The sequence below is a fragment of the Tenrec ecaudatus genome, chromosome 16, assembly GCF_050624435.1.
Source record: "Tenrec ecaudatus isolate mTenEca1 chromosome 16, mTenEca1.hap1, whole genome shotgun sequence".
Classification (NCBI taxonomy): Eukaryota; Metazoa; Chordata; class Mammalia; order Afrosoricida; family Tenrecidae; genus Tenrec; species Tenrec ecaudatus.
The window spans coordinates 50701214-50719797 of record NC_134545.1 but is presented as its reverse complement, the minus strand read 5'-3'; the positions used below and the strand labels follow the sequence as shown (position 1 = coordinate 50719797).

At 45.6% G+C, this 18584-nt stretch overlaps 1 protein-coding gene and 1 non-coding gene across 3 annotated transcripts in view; both read right to left on the bottom strand.

Moving 5' to 3' along the window:
• The window catches only part of LRRC20 (leucine rich repeat containing 20), a 91622-nt gene extending 89239 nt beyond the window's left edge, over positions 1–2383 (bottom strand). The window contains exon 1 of one of the 2 annotated variants that reach the window (XM_075534411.1): positions 2296–2383. The gene's annotated coding sequence lies outside the window, so the exon portion shown is untranslated. The remainder of the gene's footprint in view (positions 1–2295) is intronic. The other variant, XM_075534412.1, reaches the window with a different exon arrangement.
• A 15809-nt stretch (positions 2384–18192) lies between these two features.
• On the bottom strand, positions 18193–18299 carry LOC142430009 (U6 spliceosomal RNA). Its single transcript, XR_012780502.1, has one exon. It is a non-coding gene; the product is annotated as a U6 spliceosomal RNA (small nuclear RNA).
• Between the last annotated feature and the right edge of the window lie 285 nt (positions 18300–18584).

Genomic DNA, 18584 nt, shown 5'->3' with positions numbered 1-18584 from the left:
TAGCATGGAAGAGAGACAAGCTGGGAGGAAGAAAGAATAAGAGTTGTTCTAATCTCTTGTTGTTTCTAAGAAAGATTTTCTTTAAATGGCTGAGGCACACATCAGAAAAATGGCTACGGGCCCACCTGACTGATGCAAAGTCCCCTAGGTGGGGCCATCGCTGTGGTGAGTGCAGGCCTTGCCTACATAAACTCTTGGAAGCATGTAAAATCAGTGTCAACACCATCTGGCAGCCCAATCTCATGCAATCAATCCCATGAGGGAAACATTAAAACCAGCACGTGGGAGCCACCAGCTCACGAGGCAGCCTTTGTAGAAGCAGAACCCAACTGCAGGGCCATGTGCCATTTTGGCAGTGGTGGTAGTAAAGAGCTGGAGAGGACCCCAAAGGGGAGAAATAGGAACCACTAGCCCAGTCAGATCTTGTCTGGCACTAGGGCGTGCCAACCCAATAGCACTGCAGCCTGGCCTTAGCAAGAACAAACTCTAAGCTGTCCCTGCAACATGTCAGTCGCAACACATTCCCAACTCCCAATCAGGATCCCTCAATCAGGATCCCATGGAATGTATAAGACCAACAAACATCTGGACACCTGCTATATGGCCCACACCAGCAGGAGTAAAGGGTATTAGCTAGAATGAGCCAGAAGGCTAGGAAAGGCCAGATAAAAGAGACGCACCAACAAAAGGCAGTGTGAGGAAGCTGCTGGGAGGGCCCAAAGTCAGAGGCACACAGATGATGTGTGGCCCGATGCTCAACCATGAAGGTGCAGGTACAGCCAGGGAGCGGGAACACAGCAGGGTCTGAGCAACAGGTACCAGAAAAATATTGTAGCAAAGAGGTGAGCAAGCAGATACCCTGCTTCCAGGTTATGGAGGTGGGTGACTTTTTATAAAATGGTTCTGTTTTTCTGAAGGGAGCTATATATGTAAAAAAAAAAAATTAAGGGAGAGCAGCCCAGTCCAACTAGTGTTTTGGTAAGTTTACTATGTTGGGAGTGGCTCCATTTGTAAAACGGATATACTGTCTTCCACCTTGGGTTGTTGAGCGCAGTAAATGATCTGTAAGTTTTAGAAGGAGCTTTCCAAACCTTGAAGTTACCGGTGAGTGGATGAAACTGGCGAAGACAGGAAGTCAGGCAAACAGTTGGCCTGTTTTGGAGGAGCTGAGGATGCTGCCTTTCCATCCCCACCGCCTGCTTTCACCCGAGGACAAGGCTGGGGGAGCACAGGGAGAACCATTTTTGCTAAAACCCTGCTGGCGGCCCCTGCCACCACCCCATCCTTCCCAGCAAGAACTCAACTTTATCTGCAACCCCGAGATCTGTGCAAAGGAGCTGCTGCGACATGACACGCCGCCCGCACCAGCTGCTCCTATATTTAGTTACTGGTGTGGCCAATCCGAAACTTCAGAGCCTGGCAGTCACTCGGACCAGCAACCTGAGCTTCCAGAGCCATGTGTGTAAGCTGCCCCCACTGCTGCTGCCTCTAGGGGGTCCTCGAGGTTGATGAGGTTGAGGATGGGGACCTGGATCCCACCCAAGTAACCCCAAAGGCCCGCTCAGGCCAGAGGAGGGTTGACCCACTTTCTACCCACAGAGGAAAAGTCAGCTGGGGTTGGGAACAGCAGGACGGGCCGGCGCTTTGTTCCTGCGCCATGGGGCACTAGGACACCCCGGCGCATGACCTCCCAGGCCAATGCAAGGTGGTCAGGTAGGGGTCCCAGAGCCCGTGCACCCCTCTACTCCACCCCTCAGAGTCCCGCGGCTCCTGGCTCCTCATCCACGGCCCTCGGGTCGCCTGGCTGGCGGGGGAGCAGGAATAAGAAAACTGGCAGTTGGGAGGTCGATGGCCAGCGCAGAGGGCCCCGCGGGCTCCCGTGTGCCCGCAAAGACACCCGAGGCCCGGAGGCACGCGTCTGCAGCTCCCCCGAGCTGGAAAAGACCCCAAAGTGCCGCTTCGACGATGAAATACACTGCCGTTCCTCCCAGCAAGGTCGCTTTCCGCAGGGAGTGGCGGCCCGGCCGGGCGCGCGTCCCGTACTCCCTACTGCGGGGTACCCTGCACCCACTCCCCTGAGCCACCTCAGGTCCAGCTAGTCTGCAGGCGGGAGCCCGCTGGCTGCCGGGCCCACGGGCACTGGCGAAGCCGCTCATTTCCACCACGACCTCGGGGGGTGGGGTACGCTGCAAAAAAGGGGACACTTCTCTCCCGCTCTCCCCCAGTCCTCAGGCTTTTACTTTGCGGGGCGCGAAGCGGACGGCTCGGTTCCGGCCGCCTTTCCGCTCCACTTACGGCAACAATGCCTCCTAGCGCCCAGCGCAGCGCAGTCACGCTCCCTCGGCCGCCGCCGGCGCCCGGTGCATCAGCCGGAGCTCGCGCCCGCAGGGAGGGGCGCGCGGGGCGGGCTCTGCGCGCCGCGCGCACGGCCGCCGAGCCAATCGCCGCGCCGGATGGGCACGGGGCCGGGAGAACCGACCAATCAGCGCTCGCTAGTCCTCACGCCGCGCCGGGAGGGGCGGCGCGGAAAAGCGGGCGGCGCGCACCCTGCGGGAGGAGCGTTGGCTTTGTGTGCCGCGTCTGGATGGAGACCGCGTGGTTCCGAGTAGGGGGACCTGCCGCGAGTTCTTGGATCAGCGGGACGGAGGCTCCGGGAGGAGCTGGAGTTGCGTCAGCCACCTCAGGGGTGCTTGACAAGACTTGAAGATGAGAGAGAGGACGCTTCCGCGTGAAGACCTTTGGGAGAAACAATAATTCTGGCCCCACCACGGAACTTCACGGAAGCCCAGTGTTCTCAGCTATATCGGAGGAGTGAAAATACATAAATACTACTTCACAGGCTCCCTGAGAGGACGCAAACAGGAAACGTTCCCTCCAGGCACGCTGCAAGGTAGCTGTGCAGGCGAGATCAACCACAGCACTATATTAATAATTAAAGCCTTAATTAAACAGCCGGGCCCAGAGTAAGCCAGCATCTGGAAAACTCGCCATCCAGAACAAAGAAATTCCAAACTTTTATAGTTCAAAACGGGGCTGGTCAAGGGGAGGGATATTCTAGCCTTACATTCTTGTTAGGTTGACAAGGTAAAGGGGGCAGTGGAGGGGGTGTAGTACAGACATCTAGGAAGAGTCCAGGTCTTGTTGGGAGAGCGAAGAGGAGAGTGGGAGGCTAACTGCTAGCAGGGGTTAAAGGCCGTTTGAAACACGATGGAGTTCCTTGTGTTAAGACAGGTGACTACACAGGCGTTCTTGCTTAGGAATGGTGGTTGGCTGCACATAAAGGCAACTTGGTTCACGACCCCCACCCCGCCAGTCAGCAAGAGAGACACGAGCTGTCTGCGGTCTTGAAGATTTGAGAGCCTCGGAAACCCGCAACAGGGTGGCTGTGAGCCAGGATGGTATGGAGAGGCCCACGGGGCACACAGGCTGAGAGCTCTCCCGCTAGCCAAGCTGTCTGGGGGAGGATCACGCTGACCACTCCCTGGCAGGGAGATTTGGCGGCCTACTTCTGTGAAGTTATATATAGTATTGGAAACTCTGTAGTGTGGTACTCTGTTCGGTATAGGGTCACCGAGTCACTCAGTAGTAATGGGTTTGGGTTGGAACCGGATAAAGTTTGTCATACTGTGCAGCTTGTGTGTTGCTGTGATAACTACAAACGATGCCTTTGGTATTTCAGATACCATCAGGATGACCTGTGTCAGACAGGATGCAGCAGAGCTTCCACACTGAGGCAGGCTGGGAAGAAAGGCCTGGCAACCACATCCAAAAATCATGTAATGAAACTATATGGATACCCTGAGACCGGAAGAACTAGATGGTGCCCAGCGACCACCACCAATTACTCTGAAAAGGATCACAGCAGGAGGTCCTGAGTAAAATGGGAGAGAAAAAAGTGGAACAAGACTCAAAGTCATAAAAAAGACCAGGCACAGTGGTCAGAGAGAGACCAATGGAACCTCCAACACTTTATATATATAGCCTGTAGTCCCCCATTCAAACCTGGCATTGAATTCATCTCTGTAGCTCAACTTTCAGCCAGGCCGATAAAATAAACAATAATGCCAGAAATATACATACTCCCTAGAAAAATCAACCTCACTAGATTAAAGGTAGCATTTTCCCAGGGATAAAAGCTCAGAAAGGATGAATGGGCACAGGAAACCTAGAGAGAAAGTAGGAAGTGACTGTCACATCATAGAGATTATCATCAATGTCACAAAACTTAATGGGGTAAGAATTGTTGAATGGAAAAAGTGTTTGTAAACTTACCCCCAATCACAGTAAAACTTAAAAAATAAATAAATAACCTGTGAATGACAACAGAGTGTTGTCAATATTGTTCTGGAGAATGAGCAACCAATTGGAAGGCACCCAGAAAACATGGTAGCTGTAATGATGGACTGGCGAATGGCAAGGATTGTGAGGGTGGTTCTGGAGCAGGCAGCATCTCATTGTATGTTAAATGGGTCATCATGCATCATCACTGGACAGCAACTAAAACAACATGGAGAAGACAGCACCAGTGACAATGTTGGAGTGTGGGTCCAAGTACTTCAAAAACAAGCTGGTTTTAAGTGCTGTAGGAGTCGCGAGGCGAGAACACTTAATGCTGCCTCTGGGCTTTGGTGGCAGTCAGACAAGGAGCACACAGTCCCCTGAACTTGATGGCTACGCAGCGGTGGGAGTTGTCTCCAAAGCTAGCCCTTCAAATCTGAGTGGCCAGCGCACAAGGCCCAGTGTTTGGGGAGATGCCAAGATGAATCAGACACAGCCCCTGCCCTTGAGGTTACCAGTTGAATTGACATCTGAGCAGCCATGTTTTCCCACACCTTGTACCTTCCCAGGAAGAGGCTAGAGACTTCTCTCCAACCTGACCCCTCATCACCACACCCCTCTGCCAGATGCACACCAGATAGAAATGGACAGAGTCCTGTTGCGCCTAAGCCAAGGAGCTTTTTCTTTTTTTTTAAACTTTGTATTGGGAATTGGGTGAAGGTGTAGAGAGCCAATCCGTTCTCCGGTCCACATTCCCTACCCATTTTGTTTCATGTCCCTGATTGCACTCCTAGCCCATTTGCTCCCTTAGCCACCCAATCCCATCCTCCCTTCCTGACTCCTGAAGTTCGTCCTGGGGGAAGTGCTGCTCTCTTCCTCTCAAACAGTTGATTGTTTGAAGGTGTGTGTCCCTCCCTAGTGTTCTTGCTCCTTTTATAGACCTGTCTGTCCTGTGACTGCACATGGAACCGCAGGGGCGAGTTAAGTTCCAGGCTAAAGGTCACTCATGCTCATAGTCTCAGAGGTTCCACCAATCCTTATGCGACTCGTAAGCCTGGTACTTTTTAGGAGCTTTTCGTTTTTTCCCACATTTTATCTCACTCTCGCCAAGACCTTCTAAGATAAATCGCTTTCCGAATAGTTGGAAGTGGTAGTCTGGCACCATCTAGTTTTTCTGGCCTTAGAGTTGTGAAGGCTACTGTTCACAGGATCCATGAGTACACCGGGCTAATTGTTTGCATGCATCTCTTTTTCTTCTTTCCTCCGGACAAGAGGAGTCTAATAGCTGCACGTTAGAAGACCACGTAAGAGTTTGTAAGACCTACTCACAACTCACCAACATGATTGCCTCTGTGGGTTATGTTGTACCGATTGCATGGTCCGGAACCCCTGGCCTGTGACTGACTCCCTTACGGTGTTTGGGTAGATCTAAGAAGTCTTGACAGTCTTGTTACCTGTATGCTACAGCACCTGCATGAATACTTTTGCAGCATAGCTATGGTAGTTAGATAATTTTGTCTCGGCTTGGATTTGTGTGAAAGTGTAGGGGTGGCATCCAGCCTGTCACTCGCTAAAAAGCAGTGTTGAACGTATGAAGCACAATACTGCATGGGAAGAACTGGAGGAAATCATGCTAAGTGAAGTAAGTCAGGCACAAAAGGACAAGTACAACTTGAGTTCGCTGAGGTAAGCATTTAAAAAAAATGCAAAAGGGGCATAGGGAAAAAGCTACTGTATACATTTTTGGGATGAGGACCGTGTAGTATGACAGGGACCAGATCAAATCCAGGGATGCACATGGTAGACAACTGGGGAGGAGGTGGGGAAAGAAAAAAAAATGAAGAAAATAAGGAAGAAATGGGTAGCGGGGGCATGGGGCGCTAACCCACCCAAGGGGAGGGTATTGTTTATATCTCCACAGGGAAAGAGGGACCAGACTTCAACCCAGTGGCTCAAGGTGTGAATACCACATTCCAGCGTGGAGTAGGGAACCAGTGGAGAGGTCTGGGGGCTGGAGTCCCAAATACTAAGTGGACGCCTGCCCCTCCCCCCAGAAGAATTTCTTTCAAAAGATGGCATTGAATCTGCAGCTCCAGGAAAGGGACATAGCTGATCGGAGCACACGGGAGCAAATGAAGGGGGAGTAGAAGAGAGTGGAGCACATCCTGGCCCACCAGGCCTTGAGGATGATGACCCCAATTAGAGCAACCAGTCCACAGAGAGGACCACAAGGCCAGCCCCGCTATGAGACATGACGTCCCTCACTGACTGTGCTAGACAGGGTTCTCTAGAGAGAAAAAACCAGATTGCTGATAATTATCTATTTATTTATTTATTTAACAAGATAGATATATAACACAAGAAATGAACAGTTACATTATAAACATATTGACATATAATACAAGAAATGAACATTTAAATTATAAAGCAATACAAATGGCTCAGTGCAACTCACTCCCGTGAGAGAGCTGTGAGACACTGGCAGACCTTCAAGTCTTGAGGGCCGTCAGGTAGTCCTCTGTAGAGAGAGCTAGGCTAGCCCAGCACAGGCAGCAAGGCAGGTCACCAGCTGTCAGTCAGCCAGGTAACCAACTATCAGTCCTCAGCCCCGGAGATGTAAATTTCAATCGTGTGGTCTTAAAGGGACCTCAACTTATAGCGACACAGTCCACAGACTAGGCGTCCCACAGGTAGTGTGCCCTTTAAATTGAGGCACAGAACAAGCAAGGCAGCTGCACACTGGTCCGATGATTAAAGAGCGGGAGACAAGAAAGGCGAGGCTCACCAAGCCATTTATCTCTCCGCCCTTCAGTTAATTCCACTTGTGTTTATCGGCCAGGCTGGCACAATAAACTATCTCAATCCACCCCCTGCCAACCTGGCACCTGTACACAATTCTTTAGCCATATATACTTATATAATTTCCATATATTGATGAAATCACACTTATACTTATCATCAATCATCTATTATACATATAAATGAAAACAAACTGAGTCCAATTGCATCTGATATATCATACCTGAACAAAGGAGAGATATGCAACAAACACATAAAAAGAAAATATATTGACAATTGAGACATGACACCCCTCACTGACCCATGGCCCTGCGGGGGACAGCACCAGAGACACAGTGTGGGAATTGCACCTGACCTGATCCCACCACACCGAGGCAAAGCACTGGGGGAGTGCAGCGGAACAGCAAGGGAATGGAGCGGCAAGGTCTCCAGGGAATGCTGAAGGTGGACTTTGGGGCCAGGGCGTAGTACCCCAACAGACTGCACTGGAAAATACTCTTAAAGGACAACAAATGGTCCTTGAACTAACTACAAGCTTTTCTTTCTTGTTGTGTTTTGTTCTTTGTCAGTGGTTTGTTGTTTTGTTGTATATTGTGGCTTGGTTTTGCTCTGTCTTGTTTTTGTGCATGTTATTATCTCTTCAGGTCTGTCTAAATAAGATAGGCTGGATGAACAATCTGGAGGAGAAAACAAGGGGACTGACAGTTCCGGGGGGACATGGGAGAGGAGGAGGTAGGGGGAAAGGTTGTGGTGTTAACAAACCCAGGGACAAGGGAACAACAGGTGATCCAAATTGGTGGTGAGGTGGATGTGGGAGGGCATGATCAAGGTAATGTAACCAAGAGGTATTCCTGAAACCCAGGTGGGAACTGAGCATGATAGTGGGATGGGGAAATAGATCTGTGTGCCTGTATTTATAGGTTTAATATTAAGGTAGCAGAAGGACATTGGGCCTTCACTCAAGTACTCCCTCAATGCAAGAATACTTTCTTCAATTAAATTGGCATTCTATGATGTTCACCTTCCCAACACAACCGCTGAAGACAAAGTGGGTAAATAAGCAAATGTGGTGAAGAAAGCTAATGGTGCCCGGCTATCAAAAGATAGCCACATGGAAGAACACACCAGCCTGTGTGATGCCGAAGGCATCAGTTATCAGGCATCAAAGAACAAAAAAATCATATCATTGGGCGCACACTTCCATGATACGATTGCTGAAGACAAATGGGTGCATAGCAAATGTGGCAAAGACAGCTGATGGTGCCCAACTATCAAAAGAGATAACATCTGGGGTCTTAAAGACTTGAAGGTAAACAAGCGGCCATCTAGCTCAGCAGCAACAAAGCCCACATGGAAGAAGCACACAAGGTGTGGAAGGCATCTTCAGAACAAAAAGATCTTACCATAGTGAATGGGGGGGTGGGGAGTTCAGAGTGGAGACCCAAAGCCCATTTGTCGGTCACTGGAGATCCCCTTGCAGAGGAGTCTAGGGGAGGAGACGAGCCAGTCAAGGTGCAATGGAGCACTGATGAAAAATACAACTTCCCTCTAGTTCCTAAATGCTTCCTCTTCCCGCGTCCCCCTCCCCCACTCCTATCATGATCCGAATTCTGCCTTGCAAGTCTGGCTAGACCAGAGGATGTACACTAGAACAGATAGAGACTGGAAACACAGGGAATCCAGGGCAGATGATACCCTCAGGGCCAGCGGTGTGAGTGGCAATACTGGGAGGGTAGAGGGAGAGTAGGTTGGAAAGAGGGAACTAATTACAAGGATCTACATGTGACCTCCTCCCTGGGGGACGGACAACAGAAAAGTGGGTGAAGGGAGGCATCAGACAAGGCAAGATATGACAAAATAATAATTTATAAATTATCAAGGGCTCATGAGGGAGGGGGAAGCAGGGAGGGAGGGGAAAAATGAGGACCTGATGCCAGGGGCTTAAGTGGAGAGAAAATGTTTTGAGAATGATGAGGGTAATGAATGTATAGATGTGCTTTACACAATTGATGTATGTATGGATTGTGATAAGAGTTTTATGAGCCCCTAATAAAACAATTAAAAATGCACATAACTAATTTGAACCGTTGAATAGGTGCATGTTTAATTAATTTAACAACCACAACTAAATCAATTAAATGTAGCGGAAACAAGAAACCAAAAAAGACCTACATAAATGGTAGAAGAAACCGTGTTCGTGGGTAGACTTTGTGAAAATATCATACTGCCCAAAGTGATCTGTAAGTATAATGCAATTCCAATCTAGATCCCAGTATCATTCTTTGAAGAGATGGGAAAACTAATCACCAATTTTACACAAAAAGGAAAAAGAACCAAGAAAAGCAAAACACTACCAAAGAAGAACAATAAAGACAAAGATTGTTCACTTCCTGATATCAAAACCTACTATACAACCGGCCTGGGCATGATATAATCATAGATACAAAGACCAATGGAACAGAATAGAAAACCCATAAATAAATGCTTTCACCAACCAAACTGAAATCAAACTCACTGCTACACAGTCAATTCTGATTCATGGTGACTATGAAAGGATTTTTGTGCCAATCTGGCCAATAAAAACATGTGGAGTTAATAAGTTTAATTGAAGGGCAATGAAATAAATGGCTCAGTGAGTCTCGCCTTTGTCTCTTGCTCTCTGATGATCAGACCAGTGTGCGGCTACCTTAACTAGTTCTCTGCCTCAACTTGTGAGCTACACTACCTGTGGGACACCCAACCTGTGGACTGTGTTGCTATAGTTTGAGGTTCCTTTGAGATCTGCTTTGCCACACTACTAGTGTATACATCACTTGAGCTGGGGACTGTGGGACCCTATCATCAGGCTGACTGTTGGTGACCTGTCCTGCTGTTTGCTGCCTGTGGCTGGACTGCCTATATTGTCCTACAGAAGACTCAGCTGTCTGCTTCCTTGACTTGCACCCAGCAGCCCTCGTGAGTTGAAGGACTGCCAGTGTATTAACTGTCTTACGGAAGTGAGTTGAACAGAGCATTTGTACTGCTCTGTGGACTAATTAGCTGTTTATTTCTGTGTTGTATCTATCAAACGATATCTATCTAGATATCAAATCAAAAGTTCCCTGGGTTTGTTTCTCTAGAGAACCCTGTCTAACACAATGACCCTATCAGACTGACTAGAATTGCCCCTGTGGGTTTCCAAAACTGTAACATTTTTACAGGAGTAGAAATCCTCACCTTTCTCCTACAGAGCAGCTGGCAGTTTCCAACTGCTAGACCTTGCAGTTAGCAGCCCAACATGTAACCTACTTTGCCATCAGGGCTCCTGTCATCTACCTACAGAGAACTTATTTTTGAAAAAAGGATTGATTGGGGCAGGGAATGTATGGATGTGCTTTATACAATTGATGTATGGATTGTGATAAGATTTGTATGAGTCCCTAATAAAATGTAAAAAAAGAAAAGAGGAGAAAAAAAATGATTAGGGCAGAGAATGTACAGATGTGCTTTATACAATTGATGTATGTATATGTATGGACTGTGATAAGAGTTGTATGAGCCCCTAATAAATTGTTAAAAAAAAAAAAGAAAAAAGGATTGAAACACATCAGTGGGGATGAAAGAATCTCTTCAACAAATAATGCTAGCAAACTTAGATTTCCATTTGCAGAATGAATCAGGACCCATACCTGACTCCATATGAAAAAAGGAACTCAAGGTGGGTTAAAGATCTAAATGTAGAACTGCAAAGATTATCAATGAAAACATAGTGACAAACGTAAGGGCCCTCATGCATTGCATTGATACCCACCAAGCATAATGTTAAACAGGCATTCAGTAAAAACCAGACAGATGATTGGGGCACCCTAAAAACAACCTTACCTGCACCAAAAAATGTCATCAAAGAATAAAAAGGGAAAAGATGGCAGGGACATACTGGACAAAGGACTGAACTATAAAATCTGTAGAAAACCTCAACACCTCAACAAGAAGATGAATCGTCCAATTACAAAATGGGCCGAGGTGGCTATCAAAAGGTATAGCATGTTAGTCCAGATTGATTAAAGCAGCAGTTCTCAACCTGTGAGTCATGACCCTTTTGGGGGTCAAATGACCCTTTCACAGGGGTCGTCCGATTCATGACAGTAGCAAAATGACAGTGATGAAGTAGCAAAGAAAATAATTTTATGGTTGGGGGCCACCACAACATGAGGAACTGTATTAAAGGGTCGTGGCTTTAGGAAGGTTGAGAACCACTGGACTAGAGAAACAAATCCAGACACACACACACACACACACACACACATATATATATATATATGTAAGAGGGAACTTTATTCAAGAAATAATCATATATTAAGAAAATATTCCCACCCAGTCCAGATCAAGTCCATAAGTCTGATATTAGCCCATATGTCTGATACCAGCCCATAAATTCCTTTTCAGACTCACACAACACATGCAATGATGCCGAAATGTAGGAAGGTCACATGCCAGTGGGTGAAAAGTCTTGTTGATCCAGTGGTGGTGGAAGCATCTCAGCTGGCATTATGCCCCTCCAACCTTCTGAGTGTAGCTCCTCAAGGCTTGTCAACAGGAAAGTGAAGCAGAGAGTGAGGAATAGAAGGAGTCCCAGAATCCTCATAAGAAGGCCACACCCACAAGGAGGGATCACCAGGCTGTGACCTGATTGACAGGCTAAACTCCACCCCTTCACTCTAACGGATCAAGTTGACATGAAATTGTATACCTACCACATATAGTGTCTGGGGTTTTCAAGGCTTATATTTAAACAAGTGACCATCTAGCAGGGAAGCAAGAAAGTCCACATGGAAGAAGCTCACCAGCCTGTGCGATCACGAGATGTCGATGGGAAGAGGTATCAGACATTCAGAAAGACACAACCAACTTGATGTGAAGGGGCATGGATGCAATAGGAATCCAAAGATCATCTGAAAAATAATTGGACAGCCCCACACAGAACGGATGATAAATCCAGAGTGCAGTATGGCACTGATGAACCACATAAATATCCTCTACTCAATATTTCCTCCCCTTACTATTAAGGCATTTATTTGTTTTTTTCTTATTAATCATGTTAGATTGTGTATGCTCATTTGTATGTGTAAGATTGTTCAGTACATGAAAGTTAAGATAGAGAACCCTTCAGAAACAGTAACGGGAGTAACAGTTCCCCAAGGGTACAGGAAGAGGGATGGGAGGGAGGGGTGGGGAGCTGATAACATTGATGATTGTGTAACTCCTCTCGAAGGGACTGAAAAACAGAATTGAGAATTGTATGTGAAGAGATGTATTGGATTGTATAAGATATGTCAATAAATCTATTATTTAAAAAAATCAAAATGGGCAGAGGACACGGACAGTTTACCAAAGAAGACATTCAGGTGGCCACGGATTCTCAAGATCACTGGCGATCTGAAAGATACAAACCAAAAAATGTCTCAACCCAGAATTGATAACAAAGCTCAAAAAAGCAGAAAACAAATGCTGGAGAGGGTGCAGAGAGACTGGGCCCTCATACGCTCCTGGGAGGAGCATACAACAATACAACCACTGCGGACTCGTTATGGGGCTTCCTTAAACAATAGGAAGTAGAAATACCACATTTCTATTAGCAGTAGCGCCACGTGGCATTGACCCTACAGAAATAAAGGACAGAGCACAAACACATAGGCACACACCCATATTCATTACAGCACTATGACCATAGTAAGAGAATGGAAACAGCCTACATGTCCATCTGTGGAAGAACAGATAAACTTTGTACATACACCCAATAAATAGACATCATTAGAGAATAATGAGGGAACTGTGAAATACCTTATGACACGGATGGATTTGGTGAACATTAAGTTGAGTGAAGTTATTCAAACACAGGAGGATAGATGAAGCCACTATAATACAAAAAAACAAAAAATCAAGAAAGGGTTTTTAAACCAGAAGAAGCAGACTTTGAGGACTCCTGAGGTGGGAGGGAAAAGAAGGAAGGGGGAGCAGTGGCTAAAGGATGGATGGATGGGAGCTCGCCTGGGGCAAGGGCGAGACATTGCGAGAGAGAGAGAGAGAGAGAGAGAGAGAGAGAGAGAGAGAGAGAGAGAGAGAGAGAGAGAGAGAGAGAGAGAGAGAGAGAGAGAGAGAGAGAGAGAGAGCTGGAGACAAAAGGGAAGAAAGAGGGGGTCTTGAAAGAGAAGATTTGGTAAGTTGTTTAAGTATTGAATGCCAAAATTATCATTTGATATGTAAACCTCCACCTAACTCACAATAAAAAGTTAGAAGAAAAATTTAGTGTGGAAACAAAAGGTGAGTGAGCAAACAAGACCCCTTTCAATAGATGCACAGAGTAACAAACTCTGATCCATTTATACAAAGGGGGGTTATTCAGTGATATAAAAGATAGGACCTATCAATCTACAAAAAGCCATTGAGGGGCCTGAAATGCATATTACTAAGTAAAAGAAAGCACTCTGGAAAAGCCACATACTACGGGAGTCCCAACTATATGACACTGAGGAAAGGGCAACACTATAGTGAAAATGATCAAAGGTTTCCAAGGGTTTAGGGAGAACGACTAGGTAAAGGACAGAGAAACAGTGAAACTCTTGTGTGTAACTCTGTGATGCTGGACACATGACATCAAGCTTGTATCAACAAACACCCCTAGACTATCCAACACGAAGAGTAAACTCTAAATTATAGTCTTCCGTCAATGATGTGTGGAATCTGGACCATCAATTGGAACACACACACACACACACACACACACACACACACACACGACGTTAAAACGCTGCAGAGGGTAGAGGGGACGAACGGGAACTCTGTAAATCAAGACTTTGTTTTGTTTAAAGTGACTATCATATAGTGTTTTTCAAGTGCTGTCCAGATTCGCTCTCTCTTAGCCCCACCCACTGGCGAGCTGCAGTGCTTGCAATGGCCCCAGAGCTGATGCTGCGCGTCTTCAGCCCACTGGCAGTCAGCCACATCGCCTGGGTTAATTGAGAGAGGGCAGGATGGGGACATTTACATTGGAGATCAGCAAGCACTGCAAACCAACACTTTTTGACTCAGAAAGCTTGTTTACCAGTGTGTTGTACTATTACTTTCTTTTTTCATTTAAATCGACTCACGTTTTCGCTCTAAAATGACACTGGAAAAGGAAAATTTAGATCACTACTACAAATGAAAACCAGTATCACCTGCCATAAGTAACCTTAAAATAACTACATAACCTGCCATAAATAACCTTAAAATAACTACAGTGGAAGTGAAATCATGTTATTAAATTATCTCAGATCTGCTAAAGGTTGCATTATAGGCCCATTCTCCTAGTTGGCTTTCTTTTCACAACACACATTGTGTTTATTACAACGGTGTCCCAAAATTTCATCAGATTGCAAACTGCAGACCCCAGAACTAGCACTTTATTGAGTTACCATCTCCTGTGGTTTCCAGAGCTGACCCCCAGCCGGCCCAGTGATCCTCAGGATTTTACAAAACAGTCTTGAAGCTTCCGGGATAAGGCTATTGTACATGACATTTACATCAGAAAAGAGTCCCACCCACTGCCATCTAATCAAGTCTGTCTCTTTGTGACCCATGGGACAGAATGACAGGCAGAATAGAACATTAACTATTGGTCCAGTTGTGACAATTTTGGTCTTGACCTTGATTTGCAATCTATACTGAAGGAAGGCTACATTCCTTGGTCTCCATCAGCAAGGGCTTCAAATCCTCCTCACTTTCAGCGAGTGAGGTTGGGTCATCTGCATGTGTAAGGTTGTAATAAGCTTTCTCCCAATCCTAAAACTGCATTCTTGTCCTATAGTTCAGCTTCTCTGATTAGCTTCCATCAGCATACAGATTGCATAAGTAAAATAAAAGGACATAATCCTGACACACAGCTTTCCTGAGTTCACGCTATGCAGTAATCCCTTGTTCTGGTCACACAATCGCCTCTTGATCCCCGTACAAACTCCGCGGGACCACAACGAAGTGTTCTGGAATTCCCATTCTTCTCAAGACTGTCCATCGTAGGACATGATCCACACAATTAAATACCTTGGCAGAGTTAACAAAACACAAGCAAATATCTTTCTGGTGTTCTCATCTCAGCCAAGGTCCATCTAACATTAGCAATGAAATCCCTAGGTCCACGTCCTCATTTGAATTCTGCCCCAGCATCTGGCAGCTCCCTATCCATGTGTTGCTGCAACTGTTGTTGAGTAATGGCCGCAACGTTTACTTGCATGTGATATCCGTGACATTGTTCTATCCTTGACATTGCTCTATCCGTGACATTGTTCTATCGTTAGCGCATTCTCTTAGATCACCTTTTATTGGAATAGGGATCTCTTCCAGTCAGTTACCAGTTCCAAAGTTCCTGGCATAGAGGAGTGTTTCCAGTGCTTCATTAGCTTGTTGAAACATTTTAATTGGGATTCCATCAGTTCCTGCAGTCTTGTTTGTGGCGAATGCTTTCAGTGCAGCTTGAACTTCTTCCTTCAGCACCATTGGTTCCAGCTCGCACGCTGCCTCCTGCACTGGTGGAACGTTGACCAGTTCACTTAAGTACAGTGACCATGCATTCTTTCCATCTTCTTTTGACGCTTCCTGCATTGTTCAATATTTTGCCCATAGGATCTTTCAATAACGCAACTTAGGTCTTCAATTTTTTCTTGAGCTCTTTCAGTTTAATATATGCTGAATGTGTTCTCGCTGCTAACTCTAGGTCTTCTCACATTTCAATATAATAGTTTATTTTGCCTTTCAAGGTGCCCTTTGAAATTTTCTGTTCAGCTCTTTGACTTCATCATTTCCTCCATTTGCTTAGCTACTCTACAATTAAGAGAAAGTTGAATTTTCCTTTCTTTCTTTTCTCTTTAGGTACCTTTTGCTTTTTTCACGAATGTCCTTGAAATTCTCCTGCAGCTCATCAAGTCTTTTGTCATGAGTGCTCATTGGGTCCATTTTTTCCCCTGAGATGTTATTAAAATTCAGGTGAGATAGACTCAAGGTTGTAGTTTGGGTCTTTGGACTTATTTTCATTTTCTCCAGCTTCAGCCTGAACTTACAGATGGGCAATTGATGGTCTGTTGCATCGTCAGCCCCTGGCCTGGTTTTAGCTGCTGATACTCAGCTTCTCCATTGTCTCTTCCCACAGATGTAGGCAATTTAATTCCTGTGTATTCCATCTGGAGAATTCCACATGTATGGTCATCATCTGTGTTGTTGAAAAAAGGTGTTTGCTATGAAGAAGTTATTGATCTTGCACAATTTTCTCCCATGATCTCCACCTTCATTTCTGTCACCAAAACCATATTTTCCAGCTACTGTGCCTTCCTCTTTCTTTCCAACTTATGCATTCCAATCACCAATAATTATCAATGCATCATAAAAAGAGTCTTTTAGGGAACAACAAGTGATCCAAAATTAGTGGCAAAGAGGGTGTGAGTAGCCTGGTAGGGATTCAGCAAGGGCAATGTAACCGAGAGAAATTACTGAAACCCAAATGAAGGCTGAGCATGATAGTGGGACAAGAGGAAAGTAAAAGGAAATAGAAGAAAGAACTAGGAAAGAAAGGGCATTTATATAGGTCTAAATACAGGCATGTACATATGTAAATATATTTATATAGGATGGTGGGGAAATAGATCTATGTGCATATATTTATAGGTTTAGTATTAAGGCAGCAGATGGACATTGGACCTCCACTCAAGTACTTACTCAATGCAAGAACACATTGTTCTATTAAATTGGCATTCCATGATGTACACCTTCCCAACAAATTCACTGAAGACAACTATGTGCAAATGTGGTGAAGAAAGTTGATGGTGCCCAGCTATCAAAAGATATAGCGTCTGGGATCTTAAAAGCTTGAAGATAAACAAGCGGCCATCTAGCTCAGAAGCAACAAAGCCCACATGGAAGAAGCATACCAGCCTGTGTAACCACGAGGTGTCTAAGGGAGCAGGTATCAGGCATCAAAGAACAAAATATCATATCATTGTAAATAAGGGTGAATGCAGAAGGGAGACTCAAAGCCCATCTGTAGGCAACTGAACACCCCCTTACTGAAGGGTCGTGGGGAGGAGATGAGCCCGTCAGGGTGCAGAGTAGCAACGATGAAACATACAGCTTTCCTCTAGTTCCTAAATGCTTCCTTCACCCACCCCCCACCCCGCTGCCCACTATCATGATCCCGATTTTACCTTATAAATCTGGCTAGACCAGATTTGGTACAGACAGCAACTGGAAACACAGGGAATCCAGGACAGATGACCCCCTTCAGGACCAGTGCTGAGAGTGGTGATACCTGGAGGGTGGAGGGAAGGTGGGGTAGAAAGCATATAACCTCCTCCCTGGGGGACGGACAACAGAAAAGTGGGTGAAGGGAGATGTCGGACAGTAAGATATGACAAAATAATAATAATTTATGAATTATGAAGGATTCATGATGGAGGGGGCAGTGAGGAGGGGGAAATGAGAAGCTGATGCCAGGGGCTTAAGTGGAGAGCAAATGTTTTGAGAATGATGATGGCAGCAAATGCACAAATGTGCTTGACACAATGGATGGATGGATGGATTGTGATAAAAATTGTATGAGCCCCCAATAAAATGATTTAAAAAAAATCTTTTTACTTTAACAGTTTTCTTGACACTTAAATCACATATCAATAGTTCAATCATCCTAAAAGGAGTTGTGCAATCCTCACCACAATTAATTTGAAGACAATTTCTCCTTTCCTGGACTCATTGTTATTAGCGCCCCAGTGTCCCCCAAACTCCACTGCCCCACCTGGAGGAAACATTCACCCAGTTACTGTCTCTATAGAGTTACCTACCCTAGATTTCATATACAAAAACAAAAAACCCTAATAATAATACCAAGGTAAAACTGAGAAAAACCTTCATTCAAAAGGAAGCAGAAAATATTAAATCCTAGAACAAATTTGAATGGTCCAAGGGAGCTTAAATGATAAGGTACCAAATTTTAGCCTAAATGCGTCTGCAATAATCCACTTTTCAACGCATTCTGCCTGAAGGGAGGGCTATCCAAGTCCCTAGTGTATGTCGGAGGGGATTAACCAGCGTCTCAATTCACTTTGTTTTTATTTTATTTTTATGAAACGCTTCATGAGTTTGCGTGTCATCCTTGCGCAGGGGCCACGCTAGTCTTCTCTGCATCCTTCCAGTTTTAGTATAGGTGCTGCCGAAGGGAGCACTTCACTTTGTTTCTAATCACTGCAGGTGAGAAAACATTGCATGTCTGATGAAGTGCAGGCTGAAGACGGAGAATGCTTCAGTTTCTTCATCACTAGCTTTTGTGGTTGCATAAATTTGGAATTGTATTGATTAGATTTCTTTGACGGTGGATAGATATAATCCTACCACAGATAGCATTGTACTTCACGGTAGATCTTGAAATGTGGTTTTGGTTGTTGTTGTTTTTCACAATGAATACAATACCATTTCTCTTGATTGTGTCTTTCCCAACACAGCAAACCAAA